At 45.6% G+C, this 12,080-nt stretch overlaps 1 protein-coding gene across 2 annotated transcripts in view; it reads right to left on the reverse strand.

Annotated features, from left to right (window-relative positions):
- Positions 1-12,080, reverse strand: part of ABCB6 (ATP binding cassette subfamily B member 6 (LAN blood group)) — a 190,496-nt gene that overhangs the window by 44,738 nt on the left and 133,678 nt on the right. The gene's annotated exons all lie outside the window — the stretch shown is intronic.

Raw genomic sequence — 12,080 nt, forward strand, 5'->3', positions numbered from 1 at the left:
GTGGTGAAGAGTATTAAGGATAGAATATCGAAAGGTACCGCTTAAAGGGAAGTATAGATTTACTATTCGTAACTGCACATCTACGTACCTTCAGGAGATATCTGTGTAAGTGCACATATATCGAAAATCTATACTTACTTAACTGTCAATATTGTTTTCACAATACTTTGATGTCTTCAATATTGTGTCCCATTGATATTCTATGGTCGATATTCACGGTCACACCCTCTAATTTTGGGCCACTTCTTGCATGGAATTTCTTTAGGGTATGTGAGGGACCCTGGACATTGAGTTCTCGTCACGGTGCCCTTAAAGGCAAGGGGACAACAATCTACGAGACTGGTGCTAGACGGGGCTACAAGTCGAGAAAAGCCGTGCTGTGGTCAGTGCTTCATACATGAGTGACGCGATATGTGGAATATGTCATACACAATGCTTTAAATATAAGGTAATGTCAAACGCCATGCGGACATCACTGCAGGAGACTGCCAGCTCACGCAGATGGTTGGTCAAGGTCTGAGTATCGATTCGAAGAGAAGGGTCAGATGTGGCACGCTAACCATCACTTGTGGCTCAGATGCAGTGACTGTTCCAGACTGACAGCACCTGTAGAAACAGGTTCCTTCAAGGGCGAGTGTGGTCTGTTCGGACAAGAAGCAGGTAATACAGTGGCGTAACACAAAATGATGGGGCTCCCTTGTGGAATTTAATGAAGGGCTCTAAGCCTCCTCTATCTCACCAATTACTATTGAGCTTGGCCTGAACTTGGTTCCCCTGAAGGTTTGGGGCACCCCAAAGGGATGAAGGCCCCCCTGTATGCAATGGCTGCAGGGGCCTGCGTTAAGCCTTCAAGGCAATATTCAGAACACATCTCAACCCTATGTTTGGTCGATTGCTATCGAACCTGCCTTCCTGGCTTCAGGTACCAGAAGGGGAATCCAGTAGAACTCTACCTGGAGGGAAAACGCCTTTGTGAGAATTACTATGCCGGACACCTGTACTTACTCCTTGAGAAGCATCTTTAACCAAACAAGAAAATGTACAGCGCGTGACTTCCTGCCTTTCTACTCCGAGAGCAGCTTGTGCGCTCTTATCTGCTAGGGCGGGGTTCAGACAGCCATCTATAGGTGTACGATGTCCATGTCCAGGAGGGGTGTTGGAAAGAGGACCCAGTAATCTAGATAAGTGACTTTACTCAAGCGTCTCCTCTCCCACCTTCTCTTCTCTCACAACTAGACTCATCACAACATTCTAAGGGAGATCTCAGTGGAATGTTCTACTGGGTGCAGTCGTAAAGTTACAAAAGGGGGCACGGCTGCCTACTTCTGGTCGTTATCCACCATAACGCATTTTTGCATTTCCTTGCAGCGCACGTATGTTCTGCTGGATCTCTTCTGAAGTAAGTTTCAAAGCTCATGATCAGATGGGAACCACTCCATCTAGCCAGTGGGCCTGCAATGGGGGTAACCCAGTGCTCTTTTTGTTGGTCAGCCACAAAATCTCGCAGCACACCAATGATGCCCACTTCTATATTAAGGAGTCCTCCCTGACATGTTCTCTGCCCGGGCGTGCCACGCCTATTGGGCAGAAGAGGCTTCAGCACCCCCCTCTTCAGTTGGAATGGTCCGGGCTGGCTGGGCTGGAGTTGCTGTATGGTAGATCAGCCTCACTCAAAGCATCCTGCTTGTGTTTACGAGTCCATTTGCAGCCGGATAGCCTGGCCTTTTCTATTCCTTTTTTTCATTACCTATTGTGTTGTCTTCTGCGCGAGACCCCAGGCTCCAAGCTGTGGCCCTGGCTGCCTGGTGTCCTGGGACAGGGCGTGAAAACGGAAGGTATTAACTCTGCTGTTGTCACATTAACATTCATTCCCTTTGCACCACCATTTCAACTGAGTTGCCTTCCTAGCACTGCATTTTTTTATATATTCTTTTTAAATTAGTTTTACGAATCTCTGAAAAGGACTACCAATCTACTTATGTTTACCACGATTAACATTTCCTGTTGCATAGTGCAATAACTTTTTCCGACAATCTTCTCCGAAGATTACCCCATTTTTCTCTCCATAATGTTCTAAAGTTTTTCACTAGCCCTGGGTGAAATTTCTATTCCGCCAGGGTATTGTTGCGTAATTTTCCGTTGTACTTGTTGCAGGAAATTCCCCAAATTACGTCATATTGTGTGCTTACACACCGTTTCCTGCCAAAATTCAGCACAATTGCATAGACAATGTGAACAACCAGCACACAAGCATGGCATTGTGCCCCAAAATGTAGCAGCAAATGCATGTTTTGTATTTTGTGTAATTTTGCTTTATTTTCTGAAATTTAATGAAATTAGACAAAAGCAAATTATGAAAATTTCACACACCTCTACTTTTTACATACCGCTGACTATATCTGTTAGATGAAAACATTCACCTAACTCATGCCCCACGTACTCTAGATGGGTAATAAGAAATGTGTGCACCATGTACTACTACCGGAGGACTGCCATTGACTATTTCTGAACATGGACCCACACTTAACCGGTCAGAGTCCTTTTGAAATAGGCTCATCTGATCCGCATCAGGGCAGATTCACAAAAATACTGCACAACACAGAGCATAAGCAAAGATGCTGGTTTGTGCTGTGCAGGGGGATAGAGCAGAGTGAAGCCATATTTACTGAATATAGCCTCCTGCTGCTGTCTAACCCTGTGCTGATGGTCTCTAAGGCCCCTGAGCTCCAGGCACAAAACTTTGTACCATAGCGCAAAAATCTGTGAGTGCTGTCGAACATAGATTTTTTTTATTGGTAATAGACCATGCCAGTGCAAAATACTAAACCTGGACAGACTTTAAAACATTTCCCACATGGGATGAGTGCTGTACAGTGCAGCACAAAATCAATGTGTGAAATGTTAGGAGAAATAAATACAGTTCTTCTTCGCACCTGCCTCAACAACTCAAAGAAGGGTTATCTTTTGACACTTTTAGTAGCTAGAGTTTTGCATCAAAAACCATAGGTGGTAGTGCTGGACCACCAAAGTACCGCCCACGGAACAGTGTCTTGACACAAGGGGGTGCAAAGCGCTATTTGCACTACCAAAGGCACTTTTCAGGTAAAAGGTTTCGCACTGGAAAGGAAATACCGTATCAAAACCTTGTGCCACGCTGCATCGCTGCAGTGCAAAGTCTTGATAATTCTGTCCCATACATTTTATGTGTAGCATTTATGTATGAGAAACGCAGCGCATGTGTAGATTGTTCTTTTGTCAACTACAAGGTGCAGCCAGAATTCCTTGTAGCACAGTCTTCCCTAAGAGCACTGCTTCCATTATAGAAAGCTGAGGCCTAGATATGTCCACAAAGTACTCCCAGCCCTTCCAGCGTCAAGAAAAAAACTCAAAAGCATTCCCTGTTCGGAATATCTACTTTTAACCTCTGGAACAGAGATACTAAAAGGCACAGGACACATGGAGCAGATGCATATGAATCCATATATTCTTTTGGTGCCAATGACAGTGGAAAAAGTAAGAGATTAAGGACAAGATGTGTCAAGACATTTTGCATTCGCAAACAATGCGAATTTCAAGATTCCACCGTTTGCGAATGCAAAATCGCCTTTCACAATGTATGAAAGGCGTTGCAGTGCAATTTTAGGGAATCGCAATTTTTTGCGATTCCCTAAAATTGCGACTCTGAATAGGGAATCGTAATTCACGATTCCCTAAATAGGAAATCATAAATAGGGAATACCTATTTGCGATGACCTATGCACATGTATCATGCATTTCCTAAATGCGAACTGGGCATTTACGAAATGCAATTACCATTAACCCCAAGATGGCGGTAACCATGTGCAATTTTTAAAAAATGCATTGAAAATGCATTTTTTAAGAAGTGCCATGAGTGTGCTTTACATGTGCACATTTTTTGGGGGGGGCTGTGCATAAAAAGGGGCCCTAGGCTCCCAGCACCCTTGGATTTGCATTACCTAAGTTGCTAATTCTTTTAGGAAATAAAAAACCATTCACACCTACGGGCCTTCAGGCCCATAGGGATGAATGGATTCCCATTCCCTAATAGCGATTCCTTAATAGCGATTGCGAATTTAAGAAAACGCTATTAGGGAATCGCTATTTTCTTACATACCATTTTGCATTTCTCAAACAGCGATTTCTTAACATTCGTTAATTAGGAAATGCTAAACGATACTTAGTACCTAAATCAGGCCCTTATGGGCCAGATGTATCAGACGGACAGGTCACTCCTTCACAACGGTGACGGATATCCCATCCCCCGATGTCTAAATCCCGTAGGATATAATGGAATTTAGATATTGGCAGACTGGATATCCCTCACCGTGGTGACAGAGTAACTCATCTGCCAATATCTAAATCAGACCCTAATTCTATTAGGTGCATTAGAATCCACCTTAACATTGACTGCAATATTTCCAGCTCCCAAAAGTTTTTGATTCTCTCATCTCTCTGCAGTCTTTGAAGGCTGGCTTACATCTTGTGACAATTGGGAGTTCCATTGAAAGAGAAGAAATTTAAAATCAGTATTGAAATGACATAAGATTTGTTACCCCTATTTGTTATGGGAAAGACAATTTCCACAGAGTTCTGGTTTAAATTAAGAATTTCAATGCAATTCTGTTCTTCTGAGGGATCTGGAGCCTCCAGTTTCATGTACATATTCATCAAGCAGAGAGAGGACAAATGCATTAGAGGGACAAATTACTGTCGTATTTTTTATATTTTTTCAGATTATAGGTCTAGGATTTAGGAGTACAGATTTAGTAATACTTTTGCACTTAATAGATTTGCCTTTTGAATGCAAAGAGGCTACACGACTGGAGTGGGAGAGTTTGAGGAGCTATCGCTTGATCATTTAAATGTTGGGGGGGGCAGTAAATATTTAAATAGCGGTAGTTAACTGGGGCAGGCTTAGCATGCTGTGGGTTGACTGTCTGGCGCAGGAGATAAGTTTAGCCACTGCAATGACGGTGACTTTTAAAGGGGCCAGGTGGGTTCTCCGAAAGCTGGTCAGTAGGGAGTTTCCGTAGTCAAGTGTAGAGAGAACTAGGTTTAAAGTCGTTGGTATAAGTGACTTGGTTCCCTAATGTAGACTGATTTGGTACAGTCTCTTTTTGCAGTTGTTTTATGTAGGATGAATTAAAGATTTTGAGTCATCCTTGCCTGTAAGCATTCTAGGGTTTTCTCTGGTCTTGGTTTGGCCTCTGGCATGTAGACTTTCAATACAACTGAGTGTCATCAGTGTGTAGATGAAATGCTCGATTTTCTCAGGAAAGAACAAAGGAGCATGATGGAAAGGTTTGAAGAGCTTAGTTAGGGGGGCTGTGGACCCCTAGGAACTCCTTGTTGAAAGGGTGGGTGGCTGGATATAAAGTTAAACAGATTCACTTATCAGTGATCTTAAGCTAGGGCTCAACCCATCTTATCCACTATGCTATGATTTTCAGGAGGGCGCATGGATGACCATATTGAATGCTGCAAACAGGTCAAGAAGAACAAGGAAGCAAGAATCCTCATTGTCAAATGTGCACAAACAATCCTACGTCTAACTTTGTTTTCTCGCTACTGACCATGGTGTAAATCCTGACAGAAGATCATTGAGGAGCAGGTTTTCATCAATGTGCATCTTTAGTTATTTTGTGACACACTTTCAGGTTTTTTGCACTAGGAAGGGAGGGGAAATTTGATATTGGGTGAAATTCATGAGGTCCTCTGAATCCACACCAGGTTTTTTGAGCAGAGGATTTATTTGGCCACATTTCTGGAAGTCTGTGATTAGTTCGTGAGGCGAACTGTTAAGCTTGTTGGTTATATAGGGGAAAATGATGCACCGAGTTATTTTACTTTTTTCCAGGGCTGGGATATGAGAATTCGGAGGACAATTTAAGTTCAGAGATTGTGTTCATCAGGTTCGCAAGCATTATCATCTTCAAGGATGAGCATTTCTTAGCAAATTTGAAAGTGTGGGCCTCTTGAGATGGTGGCTGAATTTGAGATGGCAAAAGAACACTTGATTGTTTAAAATTATTTTATCTTTGCAGAAGAGAAAGAATTTCTTGCTTTTTTTCTATGGTTCTCCGGATACTGTATGTAGGAAGTTGGCTCTGTATGTGTTATTTCAAAGTAAGGAATAGCATGCACAGAGTCCAAGGGTTCCCCTTAGAGGTAAAATAGTGGTAAAAATAGATAATACTAATGCTCTATTTTGTGGTAGTGTGGTCGAGCAGTAGGCTTATCCAAGGAGTAGTGTTAAGCATTTGTTGTACATACACATAGACAATAAATGAGGTACACACACTCAGAGACAAATCCAGCCAATAGGTTTTTGTATAGAAAAATATCTTTTCTTAGTTTATTTTAAGAACCACAGGTTCAAATTCTACATGTAATATCTCATTCGAAAGGTATTGCAGGTAAGTACTTTAGGAACTTCAAATCATCAAAATTGCATGTATACTTTTCAAGTTATTGACAAATAGCTGTTTTAAAAGTGGACACTTAGTGCAATTTTCACAGTTCCTAGGGGAGGTAAGTATTGGTTAGGTTAACCAGGTAAGTAAGACACTTACAGGGCTTAGTTCTTGGTCCAAGGTAGCCCACCGTTGGGGGTTCAGAGCAACCCCAAAGTCACCACACCAGCAGCGCAGGGCCGGTCAGGTGCAGAGTTCAAAGTGGTGCCCAAAACGCATAGGCTAGAATGGAGAGAAGGGGGTGCCCCGGTTCCGGTCTGCTTGCAGGTGAGTACCCGCGTCTTCGGAGGGCAGACCAGGGGGGTTTTGTAGGGCACCGGGGGGGACACAAGCCCACACAGAAATTTCACCCTCAGCAGCGCGGGGGCGGCCGGGTGCAGTGTAGAAACAAGCGTCGGGTTTGTAATGTTAGTCTATGAGAGATCTCGGGATCTCTTCAGCGCTGCAGGCAGGCAAGGGGGGGATTCCTCGGGGAAACCTCCACTTGGGCAAGGGAGAGGGACTCCTGGGGGTCACTTCTCCAGTGAAAGTCCGGTCCTTCAGGTCCTGGGGGCTGCGGGTGCAGGGTCTCTCCCAGGCGTCGGGACTTTAGGTTCAAAGAGTCGCGGTCAGGGGAAGCCTCGGGATTCCCTCTGCAGGCGGCGCTGTGGGGGCTCAGGGGGGACAGGTTTTGGTACTCACAGTATCAGAGTAGTCCTGGGGTCCCTCCTGAGGTGTTGGATCGCCACCAGCCGAGTCGGGGTCGCCGGGTGCAGTGTGGCAAGTCTCACGCTTCTTGCGGGGAGCTTGCAGGGTTCTTTAAAGCTGCTGGAAACAAAGTTGCAGCTTTTCTTGGAGCAGGTCCGCTGTCCTCGGGAGTTTCTTGTCTTTTCGAAGCAGGGGCAGTCCTCAGAGGATGTCGAGGTCGCTGGTCCCTTTGGAAGGCGTCGCTGGAGCAGGATCTTTGGAAGGCAGGAGACAGGCCGGTGAGTTTCTGGAGCCAAGGCAGTTGTCGTCTTCTGGTCTTCCGCTGCAGGGGTTTTCAGCTGGGCAGTCCTTCTTCTTGTAGTTGCAGGAATCTAATTTTCTAGGGTTCAGGGTAGCCCTTAAATACTAAATTTAAGGGCGTGTTTAGGTCTGGGGGGTTAGTAGCCAATGGCTACTAGCCCTGAGGGTGGGTACACCCTCTTTGTGCCTCCTCCCAAGGGGAGGGGGTCACAATCCTAACCCTATTGGGGGAATCCTCCATCTGCAAGATGGAGGATTTCTAAAAGTTAGAGGCACTTCAGCTCAGGACACCTTAGGGGCTGTCCTGACTGGCCAGTGACTCCTCCTTGTTGCTTTCTTTGTTCCCTCCAGCCTTGCCGCCAAAAGTGGGGGCCGTGGCCGGAGGGGGCGGGCAACTCCACTAAGCTGGAGTGCCCTGCTGGGCTGTGACAAAGGGGTGAGCCTTTGAGGCTCACCGCCAGGTGTTACAGCTCCTGCCTGGGGGAGGTGTTAGCATCTCCACCCAGTGCAGGCTTTGTTACTGGCCTCAGAGTGACAAAGGCACTCTCCCCATGGGGCCAGCAACATGTCTCTGGTGTGGCAGGCTGCTGGAACTAGTCAGCCTACACAGACAGTCGGTTAAGTTTCAGGGGGCACCTCTAAGGTGCCCTCTGGGGTGTGTTTTGCAATAAAATGTACACTGGCATCAGTGTGCATTTATTGTGCTGAGAAGTTTGATACCAAACTTCCCAGTTTTCAGTGTAGCCATTATGGTGCTGTGGAGTTCGTGTTTGACGAACTCCCAGACCATATACTCTTATGGCTACCCTGCACTTACAATGTCTAAGGTTTTGTTTAGACACTGTAGGGGTACCATGCTCATGCACTGGTACCCTCACCTATGGTATAGTGCACCCTGCCTTAGGGCTGTAAGGCCTGCTAGAGGGGTGTCTTACCTATACTGCATAGGCAGTGAGAGGCTGGCATGGCACCCTGAGGGGAGTGCCATGTCGACTTACTCGTTTTGTCCTCACTAGCACACACAAGCTGGCAAGCAGTGTGTCTGTGCTGAGTGAGAGGTCTCCAGGGTGGCATAAGACATGCTGCAGCCCTTAGAGACCTTCCTTGGCATCAGGGCCCTTGGTACTAGAAGTACCAGTTACAAGGGACTTATCTGGATGCCAGGGTCTGCCAATTGTGGATACAATGGTACATTTTAGGTGAAGGAACACTGGTGCTGGGGCCTGGTTAGCAGGGTCCCAGCACACTTCTCAGTCAAGTCAGCATCAGTATCAGGCAAAAAGTGGGGGGTAACTGCAACAGGGAGCCATTTCTTTACACAAGCCCCCCCCAGCCCACAGGCCAGGAGACTCAGCCCAAGCTGGGAGAGTCTTCCTAGTCTGTCAGGCGAGGAAGAGTAGGAGAAATAGGCTGGTTAGTTGCAGGGCCTACTCTGCCTTACATCCTTCTGTTCAGGTCATTCCCTTTGGGGAACTGACCCACTTCCACAGTGATAGGACCTAGTCTGAATTGCCTCTTGTGTGCCTCTTCAATGTCTCCACCCATTCTTTTTATTTTGGGTTTAGAGGTATCCACCTCTGCTAATCTTATCTTAGCCAGGGTCATCCCTAGCTTACCCAAAGAGGTTACCCAGAGCTGGAGTAACCCCACCATGACCAACAGGGTCAGGGGGCCTAACTTGCTATTTGGCATGGGGTCTGACCACCATGCCAAGGATAGTGCAGCCATAAAGGCTAACACCCAGCAGAGGCCACTGACAGCTGTCAGTGCCCAGAACCACACCTTTAGCTCTTCACCTAAAAGGGAAGGGGCTAAGTTACAGGCTTCTTTGGGTTCAGGTTGCCTGTCTGCTGTATTGGAGTGGGGGGTTACCACATCTTGTAGTAAACACCCTTCTTTCACTCTTTCTTCTGTTAGCTGAGGAGCCACCCACTCAGGTTTAACAGTTGCCTGACTAGCCAGGACTTCTTGTGGGTCAGGTTGGACTTTATCAGGGCCATTTTTGGAGTTCTCCCCTACTGGAGCAGAATCTCCTTGGCTTGCTGTAACCTTGGCTAAAGGTTGTCCACCCTTCCTACTCTGTTTTCTTTTCTTCTTCTTCTGGGGCCTGCTTGCATTTACTGCAGAGGCAGGACTTCCAGAATCCTTGGGAGGGGACTGGCACTGGACCAGTTCCTCTCTTGAGCTCTGACTAACCTCTGGGTAGTCATTTCCAAGGAGACAATCAAGGGGGAGGTCTGTACTGACTACTACCCTTCTCCAGCTATGAGTGCCACCCACTTCTATGGGCACTAAAGCCACAGGCCTCTTAGTGACCCTGTCTAGGCTAACTCTTACCCTGGCAGTCTCACCTGGGATGTACTGGTTTGAGAGCACCAGCCTGTCATGCACAATAGTGTGACTGGCACAAGTGTCTCTCAGGGCAGTGGTTGGGATTCCATTCACCAGTAGGTGGTGGAAGTGTCTACTTCCCTCTGGAATCTCCAACTCACCTGTTGGGCCCTGTTTCCAGTTGAAGGCTAGGAAGACCTCCTCATCTGAGGAGTCATCTCCCATGGCTACACTGGTTACCCCAGGAATTTTGTTCTGGGGTTTGTTTTTGGGACAAGAAGTGTCCTTGGTGTGGTGCCCAGACTGTTTACAGTTGTGGCACCATGCCTTAGTGGCATCCCAGTTCTTACCCTGGTACCCACCTTTGTTTTGGGTTGTGTCTTGGGGCCCACCCACCTGTTCTGGTTTTTGGGGGCCTACAGAGGACTCTTTTTCTTTGTTTCTAGTGTTACCCACTTTCTCCTGGGGAGTTTTTGTAACCCATTTCTTTTGGTCACCCCCAGTGGAAGTTTTGGTTACCCTAGTCTTGACCCAGTGGTCTGCCTTCTTTCCCAATTCTTGGGGAGAAATTGGACCTAGGTCTACCAGATACTGATGCAACTTTTCATTGAAGCAGTTACTTAAAATGTGTTCTTTCATAAACAAATTATAAAGCCCAACATAGTCACACACTTCATTTCCAGTTAACCAACCATCTAGTGTTTTTACTGAGTAGTCTACAAAATCAACCCAGGTCTGGCTCGAGGATTTTTGAGCCCCCCTGAATCTAATTCTATACTCCTCAGTGGAGAATCCAAAGCCCTCAATCAGGGTACCCTTCATGAGGTCATAAGATTCTGCATCTTTTCCAGAGAGTGTGAGGAGTCTATCCCTACACTTTCCAGTGAACATTTCCCAAAGGAGAGCACCCCAGTGAGATCTGTTCACTTTTCTGGTTACACAAGCCCTCTCAAAAGCTGTGAACCATTTGGTGATGTCATCACCATCTTCATATTTTGTTACAATCCCTTTGGGGATTTTTAGGATGTCAGGAGAATCTCTGACCCTATTTAAGTTGCTGCCACCATCGATGGGACCTAGGCCCATCTCTTTTCTTTCCCTTTCTATGGCTAGGAGCTGCTTTTCCAAAGCCAATCTTCTGACCATCCTGGCTAACAGGGGGTCATCTTCACTGGAGTTATCCTCAGTGATTTCAGAGGTGTTGGTCTCTCTTGTGAGGGAACCAGCATCTCTGACTATTATTTTTGGAGTCAGGGTTTGAGGGACCCTGTTCTCCCTAGATAGGACTGGTAGGGGGGAATTGTCCTCCAAGTCACTATCCTCTTCCTCTGAGTTGCCACCCTCAGAGGGGTTGGCCTTTTCAAACTCTGCCAAAAGCTCCTGGAGCTGTATTTTGGTAGGTTTGGGGCCCATTGTTATTTTCTTTATTTTACAGAGTGACCTTAGCTCCCTCATCTTAAGATGGAGGTAAGGTGTGGTGTCGAGTTCCACCACAGTCACATCTGTGCTAGACATTTTGCTTCTAAAAGTTGGAATACTTTTTAAGAATCTACAACTGGTTCTAGAATCTAATTCAAACTTTTACAAACTTTTAAACTCTAAAAGAAATGCTAAACAGGGACTTAACACACAAGGCCCTAGCAGGACTTTTAAGAATTTAGAAAACTTTTCAAATTGCAAAAATCAATTTCTAATGACAATTTTGGAATTTGTCGTGTGATCAGGTATTGGCTGAGTAGTCCAGCAAATGCAAAGTCTTGTACCCCACCGCTGATCCACCAATGTAGGAAGTTGGCTCTGTATGTGTTATTTCAAAGTAAGGAATAGCATGCACAGAGTCCAAGGGTTCCCCTTAGAGGTAAAATAGTGGTAAAAATAGATAATACTAATGCTCTATTTTGTGGTAGTGTGGTCGAGCAGTAGGCTTATCCAAGGAGTAGTGTTAAGCATTTGTTGTACATACACATAGACAATAAATGAGGTACACACACTCAGAGACAAATCCAGCCAATAGGTTTTTGTATAGAAAAATATATTTTCTTAGTTTATTTTAAGAACCACAGGTTCAAATTCTACATGTAATATCTCATTCGAAAGGTATTGCAGGTAAGTACTTTAGGAACTTCAAATCATCAAAATTGCATGTATACTTTTCAAGTTATTGACAAATAGCTGTTTTAAAAGTGGACACTTAGTGCAATTTTCACAGTTCCTAGGGGAGGTAAGTATTGGTTAGGTTAACCAGGTAAGTAAGACACTTACAGGGCT

Source organism: Pleurodeles waltl, chromosome 3_2 (assembly GCF_031143425.1).
Source record: "Pleurodeles waltl isolate 20211129_DDA chromosome 3_2, aPleWal1.hap1.20221129, whole genome shotgun sequence".
In the NCBI taxonomy this organism is placed as follows: Eukaryota; Metazoa; Chordata; class Amphibia; order Caudata; family Salamandridae; genus Pleurodeles; species Pleurodeles waltl.